This window comes from Marmota monax, unplaced genomic scaffold, assembly GCF_021218885.2.
Source record: "Marmota monax isolate L192 unplaced genomic scaffold, Marmota_monax_Labrador192_F-V1.1 WCK01_AAM20220418_F8-fsc00040, whole genome shotgun sequence".
NCBI lineage: Eukaryota > Metazoa > Chordata > Mammalia > Rodentia > Sciuridae > Marmota > Marmota monax.
The window spans coordinates 3,239,633-3,260,491 of record NW_026692782.1 but is presented as its reverse complement, the minus strand read 5'-3'; the positions used below and the strand labels follow the sequence as shown (position 1 = coordinate 3,260,491).

Below are 20,859 nucleotides of genomic sequence, written 5' to 3'. Positions count from 1 at the left end.
AATTGCACACTCTCGGTATGTGCGTGTGGTCTTGGGTCAGCCTGCTAGCACCCCAGCCGAGGCAGGGTTCTTGGAAGCATGAAGCACGTATCCCATTCTTTGTATTTTCAGGGCTTAGTACTGGTAGGTGCTCAATAACTATATTGAATGAATCAATAAAAGAACTAGTAAGAAGATCAATAAGTGTCAGGTCAAGAAAAGAAAGGAGGGCGAGTGGGAGGGGTGAGGGAGGGAAAAAAGAAGAGACGGGAAGGAGAGAGGAAGGAGAGACTGTCTTTATTCGGAGCTGGCTGCTCTTGCGTGTGCTCCCGTGTGTGCGGTCGGTCGGTCACTGGTGGGACTTTTAATGTGCTTGCCTCATCCCTTAGTGGTCATTGTTTCAGATGAGAAGATCCATCTCTGATGGCTGCAGGCCAGCTTGTCCTTCTGCCTGTGACATCCTCCCAAGAAAAAGTTCAAACATGACAGTAACAAGTAAAATTAGCATGGTTTGGATTCCATGTACCAGAAATCGTTACCATAAAGTGAATGACCCTAAATCCATACGGAATCTGAACACCTGAGCCTGCCCTTGTCGATCTACATCCCAGGATCCCAAGAAACCTCCAAGGAAAACTCTTATAAAAGTTGTCAAGAGCTTCTGGCAGGTTTTTATCATGGTCAGTCCTGGAAATAGTCTGCAATACAATAAGGTCTTTATAAAGCCATATTTCTCTTGTTAACTACTAAGATTCAAAGTTCCTAAGTTTAAATATTTCATTGATAATAATGGGTAACATATTTGTTGCATGGCAGGCATGATTTCTAAGTGCCATACAGATACTGTCTCATTTAATTCACATCACCGTCCCCAGGACAGCAAGGAGCAGAATGAGGCAGACCACACACCAGTGACTTGTCTAAGTGACAGAATAAAACTCTGAACCCAGACTCCAGAGCTTATGCAGGAAACCATTCTCCTGTCCTGCCCTGTGACAGGTTTCATCCGGGATATGCCAAGACCTGCGGCTCTCTTTGTGACTTTGCCTTTCTTATTAATGTTGGTGCCTTAGCTTCAATGGCATCTGCTGAGCCCCACCCTGCCTCCCCGCCCACCTCGCTGCCTGTTCTCCCATTGAGTCTGAAAGGTCACAGGTACACACCCAACTTGAGATAGCATTTAGTTAGCTTCCCCTCTAACTTTTAGGAAGCGTTCCTTAAATGCTGCAGCCATTTTACAAGTCCATTTAACTTCACTTTCAATTTAACTTGGTATCATTTCAATTTCCTTTTCCTCAGCATTGTATCGCCCTGGGAATGAGAGTTGGAAATGTGCCTATCGTGAGCTGAGTCACATTTTTATGTGTCCCCTCCTCTTCAACCATTGTTTTCTTAAATTTTTGTTTAAAAAAAAAAAAAAAAAACAACTTGGTATTGTAAAAGGAAACACAAATGCAGAAACCCATATCAAACAAAGAATTCATTATATAGTTTGTATATATCACGAATTCCTACATAATGAATGGATATAAAGGAAGCAGCCTGTATCACCACCCAGCTTAAAGAATAGAATTTTGCCACATGACCCAGAAAACCTGTGACCCATCCCAATTACAGGCCTTGTCACCCTCCAAGTTAGCATTGTTAGCATTTTTCTAACATTGTAATAAAATCCTTGTGAATTTTTGAAAATTACAGATGGTTTTAAAACATTTTTCATGGTATAATTGACATATAATCAACAGCAATTTGATGTTTTCACGTATGTATTCAGTCTTGGAAACATCAACAGTCAAGACAGCAAATATTTCCATTATCTCAGAGATTTCTTCCTACTTCTTTATAATCCCCTCCAATAGTATTCACTCCCATCATGTAACCACTGATCTTCTTTCTATCTCTATATTTTTATTTACATCTCCTAGAGATTTATATAAATGGAATCATACAATACTGTTTCTCACTGACTTCTTTAACTCAGCATTTCTATAAAATTTGTTCATATCATGTTATTCCTTTTTATTGCTGAATAGTGTTCCATTTTATCCATTCAATTGTTGATATTTAGTTTTTCCAGTTTTTCATGATTACAAATAAAGCTGCTTGTGTACAAGTCTTTGGATGGCCTTATGCTTTTCTCTGAGTTGACAGCATAAGAGTAGAATGGGTAGATTATATGATATAAGCATGAGAGAAAATCTTTGCCAGTTTGGATTAGGCAAGAATTTCTTAATTATGATATCAAAAGCTTAGTTTATAGAAGTGGATAAATTTGACTTCAAATTAAAAGCTGCTATGTCACTGATGAGAAAATTAAAAGATAATCTATTTATACAAGGAGAAAATGTTTACAAAGCACATGTCTGATAAAGGGCTTCTATCTATAATATAAAATAATATAATAAACTAAATAAGAAAACAAGTAATCCAATTAAAAAATGGACAACAGATATGAGCAACAGTTCACTTAAGAAGATATTCAGGTGGCAAATAAACACATGAAAAGATGCTCAAAATTGTAGTCATTAGGAAAATAGTAGTCATATTAAAACCACGATGAAATTTCACTGCATATACATTAAAATACCTAAAATTAGGAAAAACCTATTCCAACATGCTGGTTAAGATGTAGAAGAACTGGAACTCTTATATAATGATGGTGGGATAATGAAATGTTGTAATCATTTTGGAAAATGGTTTGGTAGTTTCTTAAAAAGCTAAAAATGTGCCAGGTGCTGTGGCTCATACCTATAATCCCCATGGCTCGGGAGGCTGAGACAGGAGGATCCAAGTTCAAAGCCAGCCTCAGAAAAAGCAAGCCAAGCAACTCAATGAGATCCTGAATAAGTAAAATACAAAATAGGGTTGGCGATGTGGCTCAGTGATTGTGTGCTCTGAGTCTAATCCTGGTGCCAAAATAATTAAAAAAAAAAAAAAAGCTAAAAATGTATGCTGTTATAAATGTTTTTAAAAATCTGATCATTCATTTCTAGTATATAAAAATATAATTGGTATGATATATATTGATCCTATAATCTACAATCTTACTACATTTATTTATTAATTCTAATAGCTTTATTTTTTGGTAGAGTCCATTGGATTTTCTACTTGGACAATGGTGTTATTTGCAAATCAATACAGATTTACTTCCCCTTTTGAAACTAGACTGCTGCTGGTTGTTTTGTTTTGTTTTCTTGTCATATCACAGTAGCCATAGCCTTCAGTAAAACTTTGGTTAGAAGTAGTGACAGCAGATATACTTGCCTTTTCCTGACATCAGGGGGAAAGACACTTAGTTTTTCACTAATAAGTATGATGTAGGTTTTCATGGACACCCTTTATCAGTTAAGGAAGCTCCTTTCTAGTTTACTGAGAACTTTTATCAGGATTTGGTGGAGTTTTTTAATGTTTTCTTTTTCTACCTCTATTTGAGCTGATAACATAGTTTTCTAAAATATGGTAAATTATATCACTAGATTTTCAAATGTTAAATAACTTCTACATTCTTTACATGGTGTAGTTTCCTTCATATATATTATTGTATTTGATTTGCTGAAATTTTGTCTAACTTATGTTTTAAATATTACTAATACACTTGATATCTAGGCTCCCAATCTGGTTTGTTAATGTGTGTGCTCTAAACTCCAGCTAAGCCAGCCATAGATGAATTTTCTCCATTTTAAATTTTATATGATTTGATTCCAAATCCTTGACAATCTAAGAGGCAACTCTATGCACACACGCACACCATGTTTGTACAAGAGAGGGAGGGGGCCTGATTAAAGTTTATCAGAAACACAATGGGAGGTACAGTCCAAGTGACTTTTCCGTTTCTTGAAGGCAGCTCACATAAGACTAAGACTTAGGAAGTCTCAGTGTGATCTGGGGAGGATAAACACAGAAGAGAGACAGTGCGCACTGTCACGATGTGTTTTAGGGGAGCATGGTAAATATTGCTCTATCCCACCTATTGTTCCATGGGCCAGCCTTGACATAGCCATCTTGGACTTAAATATTGAGTCACTTCCCCAAGATGTGATGAGGGGAGAACAGGTTTAGGGAGTGATAACAAGAGAAGTTGGAGACAAGCAGGAAACAAACCCAGTGGGTTCCCCTGGGTTTGAAACATAGACTCAGAGAATATCAGTGGTTAACTAGGACTGTGGAGACCTAAGGCCACCTCATCCAGTTCACAGATAAGATAAGCAAGGCTAGACTGTAGAGATTATTAATCTGACAACGTACTTCTAATTTCTCCTCTAGATACATTCAGAAAATATTCTCTTCACCAAATTCGTTAGTAATTTACTTCCTTGGAGAAAACGCCTCATCACACGCACTCAGGCCTTAGGTTGGTAGAGACAATGGCACTTTGCACTGCCTGGGACTCTCACCACCCTGCTCACTCAACACTGCTAATTAGCTCTCACTTCTGGGGCCTTACCTACTCTTTGAATCATGCATTGCACTGTATAATTCAGGGAGCCCGCTGACTTGGGGAGAAGATAATGCCTCTGCAGATGGCTTCTAATCTCAGCTCTTCTATGGTCAGCCCTGAAGAATTCAGAATGGGTTCCAGATTTATCTCAACCTGAGATTATGCATTCACATCCACCTTCCACCTCCTGGATGAACTTTGGGAACTTTGTGGGAAGGCCCAGTGGGGATGAGCAAGGAAAAGGAAATGAGGAGAACCAAAGTCCTAAGAGCTTTCCCTTCCTCTTATCTTTCCTGATTTTCTTTCCCTAGGTAAGTGTTCAAATGCTCCAATCTCTAATTTTTTCGAAGAATGGTTAGTAGGATCTTTTTGTTTCTAGCTTTCTGGGACACTGGACACTTTTTTAGCAGATGTGCATCACCCAGTGATCTCCAAAAAAAACATCCTAATCTCTAAGCAATTCAAATTGTTAATCTGTTTATGGTTTCAGAAAGATTGATGAAGTGCCTGATTTAATCCCTGTACTGGATGTACCTGGCCCATTTATGGAACTGAGAATACAAAAGTCAAAGCAGATCCCTAAGCTTCTGTCTTATGTGACATACGTGGCTCACAATATGATTATGTTGTTGAACCCCCTTAAGTTAAGACTGTCTTTGTGATGGGATCTCTGATGCCTAGCACATGGTAGAAACACAGTAAATATTTACATAACAAACCTTTACATAGCACTGATCATGTCCCAAGACTATTCTAAAGACCTCAAAATATAAGGTCATACCTTCGTCACTCACTGTAAGGAAGATGCCATTATCTTCATTTCACAGATAAAAAAACAACTGAATGCACAGAGATTGAGCAAGTTGTCCAAGGTTACACTACTAGCAAAAGAGGAGCCAGAGTTTGAACCCAAGTGCACTGTCTCCAGAGGCCCTGTTCTTAACATTGCCTACAATACATTGACATTGAATTTCAGTCATTCATATTTTTGATGCTTGTGAGATTGTGATATAATTTATCATTAAAAAATGGGGACCACATGAAGTTTTCATTGATCTGAAGCAGTTGACACCAGACATCAGAATGTATCTTCTCTTTCTAAGGTACCTGCTATTTCTTTTTCTTCTTTTTCTTTTATATATTGATGTACCTTTGTTTTATTCATTTATTTATATGTGGTGCTGAGAATCGAACTCAGCACCTCACGCATGCTAGGCAAGCACTCTACCACTGAGCCATGACCCCAGTCCCCTGCTATTTCTTGATTCCATATTAGTTGATCCATAAAGAGTCATTTATTGCAGTATAACATTTACCCCCAAATTACCTTTAGAATCAAAAGGCACCTGTGCTTTTCTTACCACATATACAGAAAAATTAAAGAATCCTTTAATCATTTTGAATTTTGCCTTTTTGATACTCTATACTATATTGTACATCTGAAATAACACCTTTGCTCTTTAAGAACTGCTAATTTCAAACTTTACAGTATAAAAATGTGGAAGAGAAAACATTTTTATCTTTTGTTTTGATAGTGGGGTATTTTCTTATTTTAAAGTTTAAAAGTATAAATATATATTCATATTCATATATATTCATATGTATAGAATGAATGTATATATTAACTCAATTTGAAAATATTTATATAGATTTTTCACACACACACAGTGAGAGAGAGAGAGAGAGAGAGAGAGAGAGAGAGAGAGAGAGAGAGAGACTTGCATCTAACTTGTAGATTCTGGGTTAGCCATGAATACATATTAGATTTTGTGACTTCTCTAGCTTTTTAATGCACTACACAGTAAAACTCTATATTCTGCTTTTTTTTCCTACCCAATTAGTGGAACCTGCAATTATGTGAAAGTTGCTGCAGTGTTCTTAACTAATTACTTGACTCCGAATAATTCCCCATAGTATTCTAAATATAATTATTTAACTCCGGGTTGTATTTCTTTCTTCATTTAATATCTTTGTTGCTTTCCCTTCAAATTTCTTCTCCTGTCCTTTATTTTAAAATCTCTTTTGCTATGCATCTTTTTCTTCACTTCTGACCTACTGTAAATTATTACTAAGATTTTGTTAGTGCTTTCAAAGTGTCCTGTTTCCCACTTACTGCTGTAGATAGAGTAAGTAGAAAGCAGACACTTTTCGTGTTGACCCTGTCTCCTTTGGCACACCAAGTTGCCGTTGGTTATTACATGCAATATCTGACAGATACTGCCCTCTGAAGATTTGAATTGCTTAGCCTCACCTTTGTGGAAAATTAGAAGCTAGACAAGTATTTTGCTCTTGCTTATGAAGATTTATTTCACTCATAATAAACATACTTATCCTGTTTTATTGCTACAAGATGTTTCTTGCTTCACACAAAATTATCTGGCACACTCTCTTACCCCACCTCATCCTTTTTCCTTTCTGTAGCCAGTCATTTATAAAAGTGTTGACCATGGATAGACCCTTTGGTCGCCAGTGGAAATGGTTCACAGTCGACAGCAGAAGTTAAGTATGCAATATTCACATACATATGTGTGTATCATTTTTAAGGAGCTATAGACAAGAGTCTGTCTTGAAGACATTCAAACTGAATATTTTTTAAATGCCAACATAGTATTGCACACTAGAAAGGGGGCCACAGATACTTATTGGCTTTTTTTTTTTTTTAAGTTTTTGTGGTGACAAAGCTACAGGAAGTAGCTTTTTGAGTGTTAAGGCAGCTTTTCCCCAGGGCCTTTAGTAACACCAAAATGGAATCAAAATTAGGGAAAGTACTAGACTTTGGCTATGTCTATACCAGGTTGGGGACTGTTAAGTAGTATATTTTTTGAGAAGATTTAGTGAGAACTGAGACTATCTTATTCTCCTTTCATTTTATCCAATTTCAAGTCAAAACTGGGTGAAGTCCAATTAAGTGCCATGGGACAGAACAGACGCAGGAACAGGTGGTTGGAGAATCATGCTACGCACTGGATGGACAAAGCATCAGGTGCTTATCAAGGCTGGTGTGGAAGACAGGAGCCCTCCAGCATGGTGCAGGGCCAGAGGCGGAGACCAGGAAACCCATTATAGCACATCATGGTGACATGACGACAGGAAGCCTGGGAACAAATGCTGTTTGGAGATTTGAGGGAGTTGCACAGGCTGTCAACAGTGAAGAAATCTGTCAGCAGACTGTTGAGGCCCAAAACCTGGGCTGTTAGTCAGAATTCCCAAGGAGCATTAAGGTCACAGCATTGTAGGAGGACTAGTTGTAAGATGAGGTATGGTACCAGGAGAGGGATTCAGAAATGAGGGGCAAGACAGGCAGCGCAGAACTGCAGTTCACACAAGACAAGACCAAGACAGGGTTCTAGTCATTCCATCATTATAGTGAAATTATGTGAAGAAAAGGCAATTTGTCAACTGACTGACAGTCATTATTGTTTACGAGTAGTGAAAAGGCCCTACTTTGATTTGAAGAAGAAATAAAAAGCAAAACACCATCCTGGCACCCTTCAATACTAAATGCTGTCTTTACCTGCCTTCCCAAACCTAGTTGGGTTGGGGATTATCTGATTTTATTACCATGTCACTTCTTGCCTCCACTGGCATGGAAAATCTAGGTAACCACACAAGCAAATTTGATGGGGCTGCTGCCAGTGACCGAGACTTAATATGACTCAATGAGATCACCAACTGTGTGAAGCATTCAGAGATGTTGCCCACAGTGAGATACAACAGGAACCTTATAAAAGGGAAAGAAACTTCTCAATGTGCACTACATCGGCCACCTCTCTGAAAGCATGAGTTGTAATGCAGAACAAATTAAATGCTTACTCTGATTTGATCTCAAACCATAGGCGGACGCTTAATTTTAAAAATATTCAGAAAGCATCAAGGAAATTAGTAGACAAAACTAAGTCCAGACCAAAAATAAAAAATATTGAGGAGCAGAAGTGTTTCTTATTCAGGTGTTTGTCTACTTTTTGTCTAAAGCAGAGTTCAGCAAAATTTTTATGTAAAGGGTCAAGTTGTAAATATTGTAGGCTTTGCAGGACATACAGGCTGTGTCACAAGGACTCTGGTCTGCCCTTGGAGTGTGAAAACAGCAACAGACAAAACATAAATGAATGGGCATAGCTTTGTGTCAATAAAACTTTATTTGTAAAAACAGGCAGTGACCCAGATTTTGACCATGGCCATAATTTGCCAACCCCTGGTCTAAAAATAAAAATAAGAAAGCAGTATTTCTACCCACAAATATGTGTAATGTACTGTTCCCATTGAACTGAGAAAAATATATATTAAAGGTAGCTACAAAAAGCAAAAGATAACCTTCGATGGTTATTCTTCATCCTTTTTCTTGGATGATGGCAATATTTATCATTTTGGTTCAGTTAATAATGTCCAAGTCCAAGTTATGTTTTTACTCAATACTAGAAGAAGATAAAAACATCCTGGGGGCATCTGACCTCCAGGAGTTCCTGGAATGTGACAATTAAATAAGCATGCAAAGCAGTAGCACAGGCATAATACCTTTGTATTGTGAGTAGTGTAGGAGACTTGCAAAGAAGGAACAGACTCCTGTGAACTGGAATAGTTTGGTCTTGATGGCAGGTTGGGGGTGGCCTTAGATGAACACTTGTAGGTCAGCACTTATTTTAAAGAGGACACAGAGAGGGGGATTTGGGGAGAGAAGAGGTGATAAGACCAGGATAAAGATATTCAGGGGGAAAATAAATAGTATTTCGAGGAAAGCAAGGTAACTAGGCTGGCCAGAGCAAGGTGATCATGCTGTCTCTACCTCTTCTTCCAGAACTTGGAGATAATGGTAGGACAGCCATGAGGATTTTAAAAGTCAATATTTATAAAACACCTAAAGCAGTTCCTGACACATAGTAAATATATGAATATTTGAATAGTTGTCAAATAAATAAATACATACTGGAGGTAGAGGTAGTGGTTTTTTTAATGAGATATAGCAAGATGGAGTCGGATTGAGGACAGAATAATTTTCCAAGGATTGTGTAGCTACATAGTCAAGAACCTGTCGTATGCACTACCTTCAGGACAATGGTCATACAATGGCATATGTGATTGTCCCCGATCCTAAATGACTGATTTGTGAGAAATCTAAAGGTTATTCACAATTTTCAGAATACAGTGCCACTGAAGGTGTCTGGAAGCCAAGCTGGAGAGCCATTTCATGGGAGAAACTGAGGGTGGATTTTGCACATGGGTGGGAGGTACTAGTATAGACCCCCCACGTGCACACAGCCCAAAGGCAGAGGGGGCTTAAGATGAAGGCTTGTAAATCATTAGCACAGGGTGATCACCAGAATGTTGAGACAAGGGAATTGGGAGAGAGACAGAGCAGGACGTAGAGTCGTGGAGTCATGAATTTCTTCAACCTTCATTTATCTGGAAGAGAGAAAAAGCTACTAGGGACCTGAATCTAGGAGAGGAAGAAGGATATAGAGACTCTCTACCTCCTGCTTCCCGGGAAGTCTGAGTCAAGTGTGAGTTTCCTAGCAGGACGGAGTGTGAAGCTGTTAAGTGCACAGTAGACCAAGTGAACAGATTTTTCCCATCTTGAGCAGACCCTGCAGAGCCACAAACAATGCTGCCTTATGTGTCCTGCTCAATCTGGTCACAGGATACCTGTGGGAATTTCTTTCCTGCCTCTGAGAAGCGGCTTCCCTGAGACTTGGCAGGGAGGCAGCTGCAAGGAATGCTTCTGACTGCGGGTACATTCCAGCCCAGGATGGTGTCCCAGACATTTTCCTTTTAATGAAGCCCCAGTTATTTTTCCTCTCTCTCTCTCTCTCTCTCTCTTTTTTTTTTTTTTTTTTTGGTAATGAAAGGTCGTTACAAGTGTAACATAATGGGGCCCTGGCTGTGTTTCATTAACTTTTAATTTAAGCTGTTAGTATGGAATTAGTTAGCAGACTGGTGAATCAATTGGCTAGCCAGTGGGATTCCATCTTAACAAGGAGGGTACTGTGTGTTTCTGATGCTCCCCGTGTGTGTGAGTGTACTATAAAGAACAGTGCTGTTTGTTCAGACTGTGATCCTGAGCCACAGTCTTTGCCCCGGCTTTTGTGAATGGTTCCAAGTCGATGCCTTGGCTAGAACAAATTGCACATCCTCTGACACTTATCTTTTTGGCAAATACAAGTTTGGATCACCGAATAAATCCAAGGGACATTCGTTTTTCATGCTGATGAACTCAAGGAAATTCAGAGTCACACCGGAACAATGTACTCTGAACATGGTAAGGAATTTGAACATTTGCTCTTTAACCCAGAGGTTCTCCATATTTTGGAAAAGCAGTAGCTCGTTGGAAATTCTGCAGAAGTCTTCTAAGAGTTCCCATATGTACTTCAGGAATTGAATTATTTCCCTCCTCATTCCCACATTCCACTGCAGGCTTAGGAGATTGACAGCTATTGTTCTAGGTCTTGCCTATTGCCCTCTTCCTGGTTAATGATCTCAGTCTCAAATCTAAAGTCCAGTCCTCTCAAATGACACTGGTGGTAAAAGAGGAAGGGCCAGGATTCACCTACTGGTTCTAAAATAAAGGACAGAGTCAATTCTAATACATCTTGGAGATTTATGTAGTTGTTTTTTATTGTTTTTGTTTTGGGGGGAACGTACTGGGGATTGAACTCAGGGGCATTCAATCACTAAGCCCCAGCCCCAGCCCTATTTCATATTTTATTTAGAGACAGGGTCTCAATGAGTTGCTTAGCACCTCGCTTTTGCTGAGGCTGGCTTGAACTCGTGATCTTCCCGTCTCAGCCTCCCAAGCCCCTGGGATTACAGGTGTTTGCCACCATGCCCAGCTCATGTAATATGTTAAAACCAATTTAAAAGAAGAGTGTTGTTCAAGTAGCATCAGACAAACATATAGGAAAATGAATAGAGGGCGAGAGATGGGATTATAATCCACATTAACATTTTAGAAAATGGAATTCTGTGTAGCCAATAGAAATAACTCAAATAGTAAGGTAGAAACATACTGACTGCCACAGAAATGTGTTCACCAAGACTATACATTTAAAAATCAGTAAATGTGGGGAAGTTTGAAACTCCTACCTTCAGGAGTTGAACCTGGAGCTGGTGTGCACCCACGTCCAATTGGGACCTGGCATCCTCTCCTCTGCCCTGGCGGAGCCCTGCTCCTGCCCCTAGTGAAGATGGGCTCAGCCAAGAGCGTCCCAGTCACCCTACCTTGGGCTCCACCACACAACAAGCATCGAGCCAAGGAGCAGACTCTCGTCCTTCTAGTGCAGGCATTCCAGACACTCCCATCCAGGTGGAGAGCTCTCCACAGTCAACCCTACCAGCAGCAGAACAGCTCAAAGGTCCAAAACAGGCCCAGGACTCAGATCCCCACTCTCCTTGGCATTGGTGTCCTTGACATTGCATGGATACCTATAAAGACCCTCAGAGTCCACTGGTAAAAGAGCCGAGTGAAGTATCTGAGACTGAAGCCTCTAAATCAAATCTTCCCCCAGAATCTATTCTGCCCCTGGGAGTACCTTCATCTTTTGAACTAGGCCTGCCTCTGGATACTCAGTTATCCCTTGAGGACCAGCTGCCACCTTGGAATGACACTGAGCACCCTTCCAAACAGGTGTCTTCCCAGGAGGATGCAAGATATCCCACAGAAACCCCTGTGGCCAGCCAGAGCTCAGATAAGCCCTCAAAAGAGTCCCCCATCTTCATGTTCTCAACACAATAGTTGGAAACCAAACAACACAGTCTTAGGGAGATCTCCCCTCACCATCCTGCAGGATGACAACTCCCCTGGGACCCACAGCGTTCGTGCCCTTCTTCCCTAAATGAAAATGTTAGGTGATTAAAGGAAGGAGTCATTCTTGGAACTGGATGACTTCTGAAAACTGGAGGAGGAGCACGGGAGCAAGGCCAGGACCATGACAAGGAAACTCTGCACTTTGCTTTGGCAGAGAGCTAAGCCCAGTGTGGCCCCTACACTGGATTCACCCAGGGCCTGGTGATATTCTGTTTCACCCCTTCTTTCCCAGGGAGACTGATGAAAGGCTTGTTTTCTTTGATTCCTCCTAAACTACCAATTCTGGGACTTAGAACTTTGTCAGACTTTCTTTTTGTCTTCTATATTTCTTGGGTATTAAAGGAAGTGATTTTTAAATGATGCTGTTAAAAGACAAAAAAAAAAAAATGTACCAGCAGTAGATGTACCATGAAGTACAAACCAATTTTAATTTTGGAATATTTCAGAATATTATATATGCACACATATATACAGTCAGCAAAAAAGAAAAAAATGGATGGGTAAGCTATGGGTAGTGATACCGCAGGTGGTTTTCACTTTCCTTTTGAAGGGTTTAAAAAATTAACTTGGATAATTTAAAATTATTACATGAAATGTACTACCTTCTCCTGGAGCAGGAGAAACAATCTAGGGGTTAGGAAAACAAGAAAAGCTTAATGGGAGTCCCAAGGCAAGATGCAAATATCCCAGCAGGAGGTTCACGCCTGATGATCTTACAGCCTGCCCCTGTATTCTGCATCCTGAAGTTCCACATCTACAGATTCGACTAATCACAGATTGAAAATATTTGAGAAAAAAAAAATTGATTCTGCCCTGAACATGTATAGATTTTTTGTTTTCTTGTCATTATTCCCTAAATAATATAGTAGGACACCTATTTACCTATCATTTATATATTATTAGGTATTTATAAGTAAACTAGAGTCGCTTTAAAGTACACTAGAGAATGTATATAGGTTATATGCAAATATTATGATATTTTATATAAGGGACTTTTGTATCAGAGAGTTTTGGTATCTATGGAGAGTCCTGAAACCAATCCCCATGAGTACCAAGGGAAAACGCTACTAAAGTCCATACATTAAAGCTAGCTTTCTTCCTATTCATCCATCCATCCAATTCTCCATTATGTGTATTTGCTTAACTCGTTTTTTTAAAAGAGATAAAGGCTCTGTATTTTAAAGAAATGTTTGTACTTTGCCTGTAATATTTTTTCCCAGTCAGAAAGCTAAATAGCTTTCCTGTCAGTTCATTCATGAAATTATTTATCCACTTTTTTCAAAATTATATTCAGAACCTTCTCTAAGCTATGTTTGGTAGGAATTCTTCATATATTTTCATTGTTCATGTTTTCTGTTTTCAATTATTTTATGTGTGTCCTTGAGTACAACAAGTCAAGAGAAACTACTTACAATCTTGATTTGTAGTAAATGCAGTTTCTCTAGAAGTGCTATTGAAACTTTATCTTAAGATTTAATATTTTTTTCAAGAAGGGTAAATTATAATAAATTGGTAAAATTATCTAAACTTGCACTGTCTGATATAGCAGGTATTAACCAGATGTGGCTATTTAAGTTAATTAAATTTAAAATTCAATTCCTCAATCATTCTGGCCACATTTCAGGTACCCAACATCCATATGTGTCCGGTGGCTACCATATTGGACAGTGCAGATACAGAACGTTACTTCATCACAGAAAGCTCTTTTGAACAGTTATGGTCTTAAATGTTGAGGCCACTTGTGTATAAGAAAGTATTTTTCCACACTTTTTCTCTTCATTTATTAAGAATTCAGATATTTATTGGTAGTTTACTTTCTTTTATTTCCCCTTTCCCTGAGCGCTAAGCTGTCTGAGAAATAAGCCTGGAGAATTTCATTAGCACCTGACCCAGAGAGCAGGCATCAAAGGACCAAGTCAACCCATTTACACACTTCTGTGTATTTATATAAATGTGGTTAAATATTAATTTTAAATGGTTGTAAGTGAGACTTGAGGATTGCAAGAACAACATAAACTCTGTTTAACTTTACTTAGAACATGTTCAGTAATGTTAAATTGTTGAACTCTAATCTGCCTTCTCTGTTAGGTAGGCAGCTCTTACTGGGTTTTGCTATGTGGCATATGATGACAAAAACCTCCATGATTTTTAACAAGCATTGCTCAATCCCACAGACAGAAGGCAAAATGACCTAATTCCCACTTTTTGTTTCAGTGGAAACTTAAATACTAAATCACAACCTAGGAATTTTCCAAAGTCCTTTGCAATTACATTGAACTGGATCTTCCTTAGGAAAATGTCTAGAAAAGCAGAATATATTACAGTTATCATTCTATTTTCCTTGGGTTTAAAGCCTACGTTACTTTTTAAGGTGAAAATATATTTTTAATGTGAAAAAAATTATGTCCACAAAATGTGTAATAAACCTATTTTTAATGTGAAAAAAATTATGTCCACAAAATGTGTAATAAACCAATCTTCAGTTTAACAAGTAATTTTAATGGGAAGACCTGTATACTGTCTTAAAATGGATGTAGGTTTTCTTATTCAAGTATGTTGAGGCCAATAGCTCAGGAGATGACCACCATTGAAAAGATAGTTCATTATACACAGATCCCAAGAGGAGGGGGGCACACCATATCACACAGGGTCACAGAGGAGAGCACCAAGGTCTGTCAGGAGACAGAAAGAATGAAGGTAAACCTGGGCAAAAGCCTTTACTGTGATTGTCATGGGAATGGACAGAAGCCCGTGTACAGATTTAGGGTTGGCCAGTTGGAATGTTCCAGCAGGCTCTTAGGAACAAGGCTGTCTTTAGTAGTCAGGTGCCTTGCCCTGATAGCAGAGGTAGTGGGGACTCCAGATTGGTTAGTTTGCATATGAAAGTCACCTTCAAAGGCAAGTTTACCATCTCTAGGAATTGTCTAACCCCAGGAGGGGAAGTCTCCCTAGAGTCAGCAAGGCTTCAGATATCAAAGCATCAAAAATCCAGAAAATAAAAAAAGTACAATTACCTCACCAAAGAAGATATGCAAATGACAAACAAGTACGGGAAAATATAACCAATAGCATTGGTTGTTAGGTCATTAATTTAAATACAAATTAAAACACCAATGATAAAGCACTCGATACCAATAAGAATAGCCAAAAGAAAAAGAACACACTACCAAATGCTGATGAGAATGTGGAGCAACAGGAACCTTCATTCATTGCTGGTGGGAATGCAAAAAGTTACACCTTAGAATAAGGCAGTTTCTTACAAAACTATACATACTCTTATCCTAGGATCCAGCAGTTGCACTCCTTGGGATGTACCCAAAAGAATTGGAAACTCAGGTCCACACAAAACCTGACACAGACATCTTCAACACTTGATTCATAATTATCAAACTTGGGAGTAACCAAGATGCCCTATAGTAGGTGAATGGTTGAATTGTAGTCTAACCAGACTATAAAATATTATTCAGGGGGCTGGGATTGTAGCTCAGAGGTAGAGCGCTCGCCTACCATGCATGAGACACTGGACTCGATCCTCAGCACCACATAAAAATAAAATAAAGATATTGTGTCCACCTGTAACTAAAAAAAAAAAAAATAAATATTAAAAAAGAGATATTATTCAGCACTAAAAATATTTGAACTATCAAGCCATGAAAAGACATGGAGGAAACTTAAATGCATATTACTAAGTGAAAGAAGCCAATCGGAAAAGGCTACAGACTGTGAGCCCAACTACACGATACTCTGGAAAAGGTCAAACTATGAAGGCAACAAAAGGATCAGGGTTATCAGAGGCAAGGAGGATAAAGCAGCTGAGCACATAGGATTTTAGGGACAGTGCTACTCTCTATGACACTATAATGATGGGTATAAGTTATTATAAATTTTCCAGAACCTATAGAATTTCCAACCCAACAATGAATTCTCATGAAAACTATGGATTTGGGGAGATGATTGTCAATATAAGTTCAGCCATTATAACAAATATGCCACTCTTCTTGAGGATGCTGACTATAGGGGAGGCCGTGCCTATGTGGGGGCAAGGGATATATGGGAATTGTCTGTACTTTCCATTTGATATGAAACTAAAATTCTGAAACATAAAGTTTAATTTTGAAAAATAATAAATAGTTATCACCTAGGTAAAAAAAATTAAATAAATAGAACTTTGCCACCTTTACTGGGGGCAGGGGGCTCTACCATTAAGCCACATCCCCAGCCCTATTTTGTATTTTATTTAGAGACAGGGTCTCATTGAGCTGCTTAGCACTTCACTTTTGCTGAGGCTGGCTTTGAACTCCAGATCCTCCTGCCTCAGACTCCAGAGCCACTGGGATTACAGGAGTGCACCACCACACCCAGCCCCACTCCCTTTTATGTTTTATTTTGAGACAGAGTCTTACTGTATTGCTGAGGCTGGCCTCAAATTTGTGATCCTCCTGCCTCAGGCTCCGAAGTAGCTGGGATTACAGGTGTGTTCTGCTTCGATGGTTTAACCTTTTTCTTTTTAGCCCTGTCCCTCACTTAGAAGGTAAACTGTTGTCCTGATTTCTGAAATGCTTCCTTCATTTCCTTTATATGATATGATCTAGGTATACCTTTCTAAATAATAAAGTTTCATTTTCCTGGCTTGGGACCTTAGATGAGCGTAATCATAACATATATATTCATTTGTTTCTTGCTTCTTTTGCTAAAAATGTTATGAGATTCATAAATATTTTTGTGTTGATTAGCATTCTAAATCTCAGCATTAACTGGACACATAACTGGGACATTACATCACCTTTAGGAGAACAACTCAGATTAACACATTCTATTGTGCAATGGGAAGAGTCGGGCAGGAGGAAATGTAGAAAGAAAACTGTCAATCAGTTCACTGATTTGTTTCAAAACATTTTTATGTCTATAATTTTTTAAGTATTTAAATTTTTCAGAGTTCTACAGCAGGGTAGAAAGACACATGAAAGGGTGGTGCTGATAATTTGAGTGCAGACATTGTTGTGTTACATTTCCGGTTTAAAGTATTCAAGTTGAGTAGCTTAACTAACTAGCAAAATGCACTGCCTCTTCAGGAGACCATTTCTTCCTGGGCTGGGAAAGAGAAAGAGTCCAGTCTGATCTGGTAGGTGACTTGTTCTGTTTTATTTTTAGTAATTTAGGAATTTCAACCATCTGGAGTTTATGTTGTCATATAGTATAAGGTGTGTATTGAAATTTATTTTTTCCTGAGTTCATGACTAATCTGTGCTTTCTTACTGAGTTGAAATGGCACCTTTATCATTCTCTAAATTATTCATGCTTATGGCTGCTTCTGATTTTCTTTTCTATGCCACTGACCTCTTGGTCTATACTTGAGCCAATATCATGCTCTTTTAATTATTGTACCTTAAAAATTGGTTAGCATCTGGTAATAGACATGTATCACATATATACACACACACTGAGTATTCATTTCTACTGTTTACTTTTAGATAAACTTTTGCATGCTTATGTTAATTTTAGAAAATTAGGCCATTGTGACTTTGAGGTATGATTTGATTTTGTGGAAACTGACCATCTTTAAATCACTGACTGTTATCATCCATGAAAATGACTGTTTCTTCATTAATTCTCCTCTTTCAGTGAAGTTTATTATAGTCTTTATATAGACCTTGTATATTTCTGATTCCATATTCCTATGTTACAGTGGATATTAGGCCTGTTATTTGCCATCAACAATTGGCATCCAGCACCACCACAATGATTCCCAAAGCACTCTATTCCCACTACCATTGGGACCTCAGCGGATGCATATTTGTAGTGCTGACCTAATCTTTCTCTCCTCTGCAGTGACCTCTGCCCATCCAAAGTCCAAAGGAATTCTCCAAACAGGTGTCCTCCAGAGTGTCCTATCTTTAAATGAACCCCTTTATAATTATCCTACCACCACTATAAGTCTTCTTTGGGACCCTTCTAGGTTTTAAAACCAGGTGTTGATTCTCTGATTGAAATAATTCTAAAGAATATTTTAAGGGCTGGGATTGTGACTCAGCGCTAGAGCACTCGTCTAGCACGTGTGAGGCCCTGGGTTCGATCCTCAGCACCACATAAAATTAAATAAATAAAATAAAGGTATTGTGTCCAATTACTTCTAAAAAAATAAATTGAAAACAAAAAAGAATATTTTAAGCTCTAGGTCATGAACTATTAACAAAAAAAATGCCTTATAGAGAATGGGATTGTGGGGAAGGAGGAAGGAGGCAATGTATTTCCCTACCGTTTTCTTTTTTCTTCAAATAAGTACTGCTTTAAATAAATAAATCCTCTTCTTAAAAAAGCACCTTCCCCCTCCCAAGATAAGTTCTGCTGTAGAGGAGGAACAATTCATGGGAATACTGAGGACGGTAATTCTTATTTTTTGGGATCATGAAACTCTTCAGAAACATGATGGAAACTGTGAAAACTTTCCCCTGAAGAATGTACAATGCACATAGATCAACGCTAAATAGGATTTCAGAGATTGGAAGGCCACTGCATTCCAGCAAGATTAGCATCTCAGCTAATTGGTGGCTAGTAAGGCAAATGTCACTCACTAGACACCTGCAGAGGGCTGTGGTGCTCTTAGCCTTTGGGTATGCCTCATATTGCATCACAGGGCAGAGGACACCTCCCAAGAGTCACTCTGAATAACTAATTTTAGAGCAAAAATTTCCTCCAAACTAGATTGCTAAAAAATAAGTAAGTTGGGGCTGGAGTTGTAGCTCAGTGGTAGAGCACTTGCCTTGTACGTGTGAGGCACTGTGTTCTATTCCCAGCACCGCATACAAATAAGCAAATAAAATAAAGGTCCATCAACAACTAAAAAAAAAAAAATTTTAATAAGTAAGTCAATCATGAGTGATTTTATATGCTATCAAATAAGTTGAGGAAAGTTGTTAGAACTAGTCTAAGAATATTGCTAAGTAAAAGAAATGATCTTTAGTCGATAGCCTCCTGCCCCCATTTCTGAGTCTTCCCCTCACCTACCCCCAATTTTGGTATCCTTAAGTGACCCCCGACCCCACCCAGTCCTCTTACTCCAAGAAACTTTCCTTCCTTCTTCAACTCAAGCCTCCTGTTGTCACACTTTCCCACAAAAGTAACCAAACAGAAGAGATGAGTGAGCCCTAATGCCTCAGGAACTCTGGGAACAAAGTGGAAAGTAGTCTACACAATCAAGGAATTCTACTGCACTGTATCACGATATGGCTGCATCCCCAGGAGATAAAGAATATTCAACTTACTAATTCTGAAATTTGTACTGGGAACTTATATTTAAATGTACATAATACATGAACATAATTTGCTAGTAAGTAAACCTGTGTGTGTGTGTGCGTGCGTGTGTGTATGCACACATATATCACAAATAAAAATACATAGAATGGAAGCCAGTACTATAACTGCTGGTTAAATTATTTCACTTTGCTTCCTCTCTCTTCCCTCCCACAGCAAATCAAAGTACCTCAGAGAGAACAGCAGGGAGTGTTTAAGTGAGACCTCCTGGGTTCAACCCACCTCTGCCCCTCACTAGTGTGAAACCTTGGCTGGGGATGACGTTATCTCTCTCAGCATCAGTCTTCCCTTCTGTTAAAAAAAAAAAAAAGTAAATAATAAAGTACTTACATGTGGACTTATTGGAAGGATAAAGTGTGCAGTGTGCTCAAGGAAGACTGAGTGTGTAGAATACAGTGCATATCTATGCAATAAGAACATAACTGACCTTTCCCCGACTCCTCAGGAACTCTTGCTCTGTGGTTCTGTTCTTTCCTTGTTCTGGGTATTGAAATCCCAGACGATCTCATTGGTTTCATAGTAGCTTGTAGCTAGAAGTTATCCCCATCAGAAACCTATCATTTCAGTAATTAAAGTTCTGTCCAGGCTGAGGATGGTGGCCTACTCCCATAACCTCAGTCACTCAGGAGACAGAGGCAGGAGGATTACAAGTTGAAGGCCAGCCTCAGCTGCTTAGTAAGGCCCTAAGCAACTTTGTGAGAGACTCTTTCCAAATAAAAAATAAAAAAGGCCTGGAGAACGTAGCTTCATGGTAAAAATTTCCCTGGGTTCAATGCTCAATGCAAAAAAAAAAAAAAAAAAAAAAAAAAAATCCTGTCTAGTACAATAATCAAAACTTGGGTCTAGTCCTAAATAAAACCTTTCCTCCCCACCCCATCCTTATACTATCTCAGAGAAAGCCAGGTCCTGACTGGGAGGTCTGGGAGTGGGTTGGCCTCCTCTCTGCTCTCCCTCCCTCCCTCCCTTCCTTCCACCTTCTGGCTTGTGTGGCTTCTGGATGCAGTGGCCCCTCTTGTCTAGACCTCAGCCTCCAGGCCTCTAGAGGCCAACCTGGCCCAGCTACTACCTCGGCTATGTGTCTTCTTAACCCTTCCAGATAACCCTCTTGATGACCTTTATAATGACCATGACAGCTCCCTCAAGGCCCAATTGGCCTTAAGGGGAAGCCATGCATGCTTGTCTAGGAGCATAGAACTGCCACCCTTTGCCACTGCAGCCTAAAATTACAAGGGACTTACTCAAGCCCTCTTGAGTCCCCTCTCACTTAACTGAGGTGAGGGCAAAGCGACCCTCTCCTCCCTTAGGGTAGAAGTGTGGAGCTACACAAGACACAGAC

The 20,859-nt window shown here is 39.1% G+C and overlaps 1 protein-coding gene and 1 pseudogene across 7 annotated transcripts in view; both read left to right on the top strand.

Annotated features, from left to right (window-relative positions):
• The window catches only part of Palld (palladin, cytoskeletal associated protein), a 375,619-nt gene that overhangs the window by 234,178 nt on the left and 120,582 nt on the right, over window positions 1-20,859 (top strand). The window lies entirely within an intron of this gene.
• LOC131424286 (cell division cycle-associated protein 3-like) lies at window positions 310-20,412 on the top strand (annotated as a pseudogene).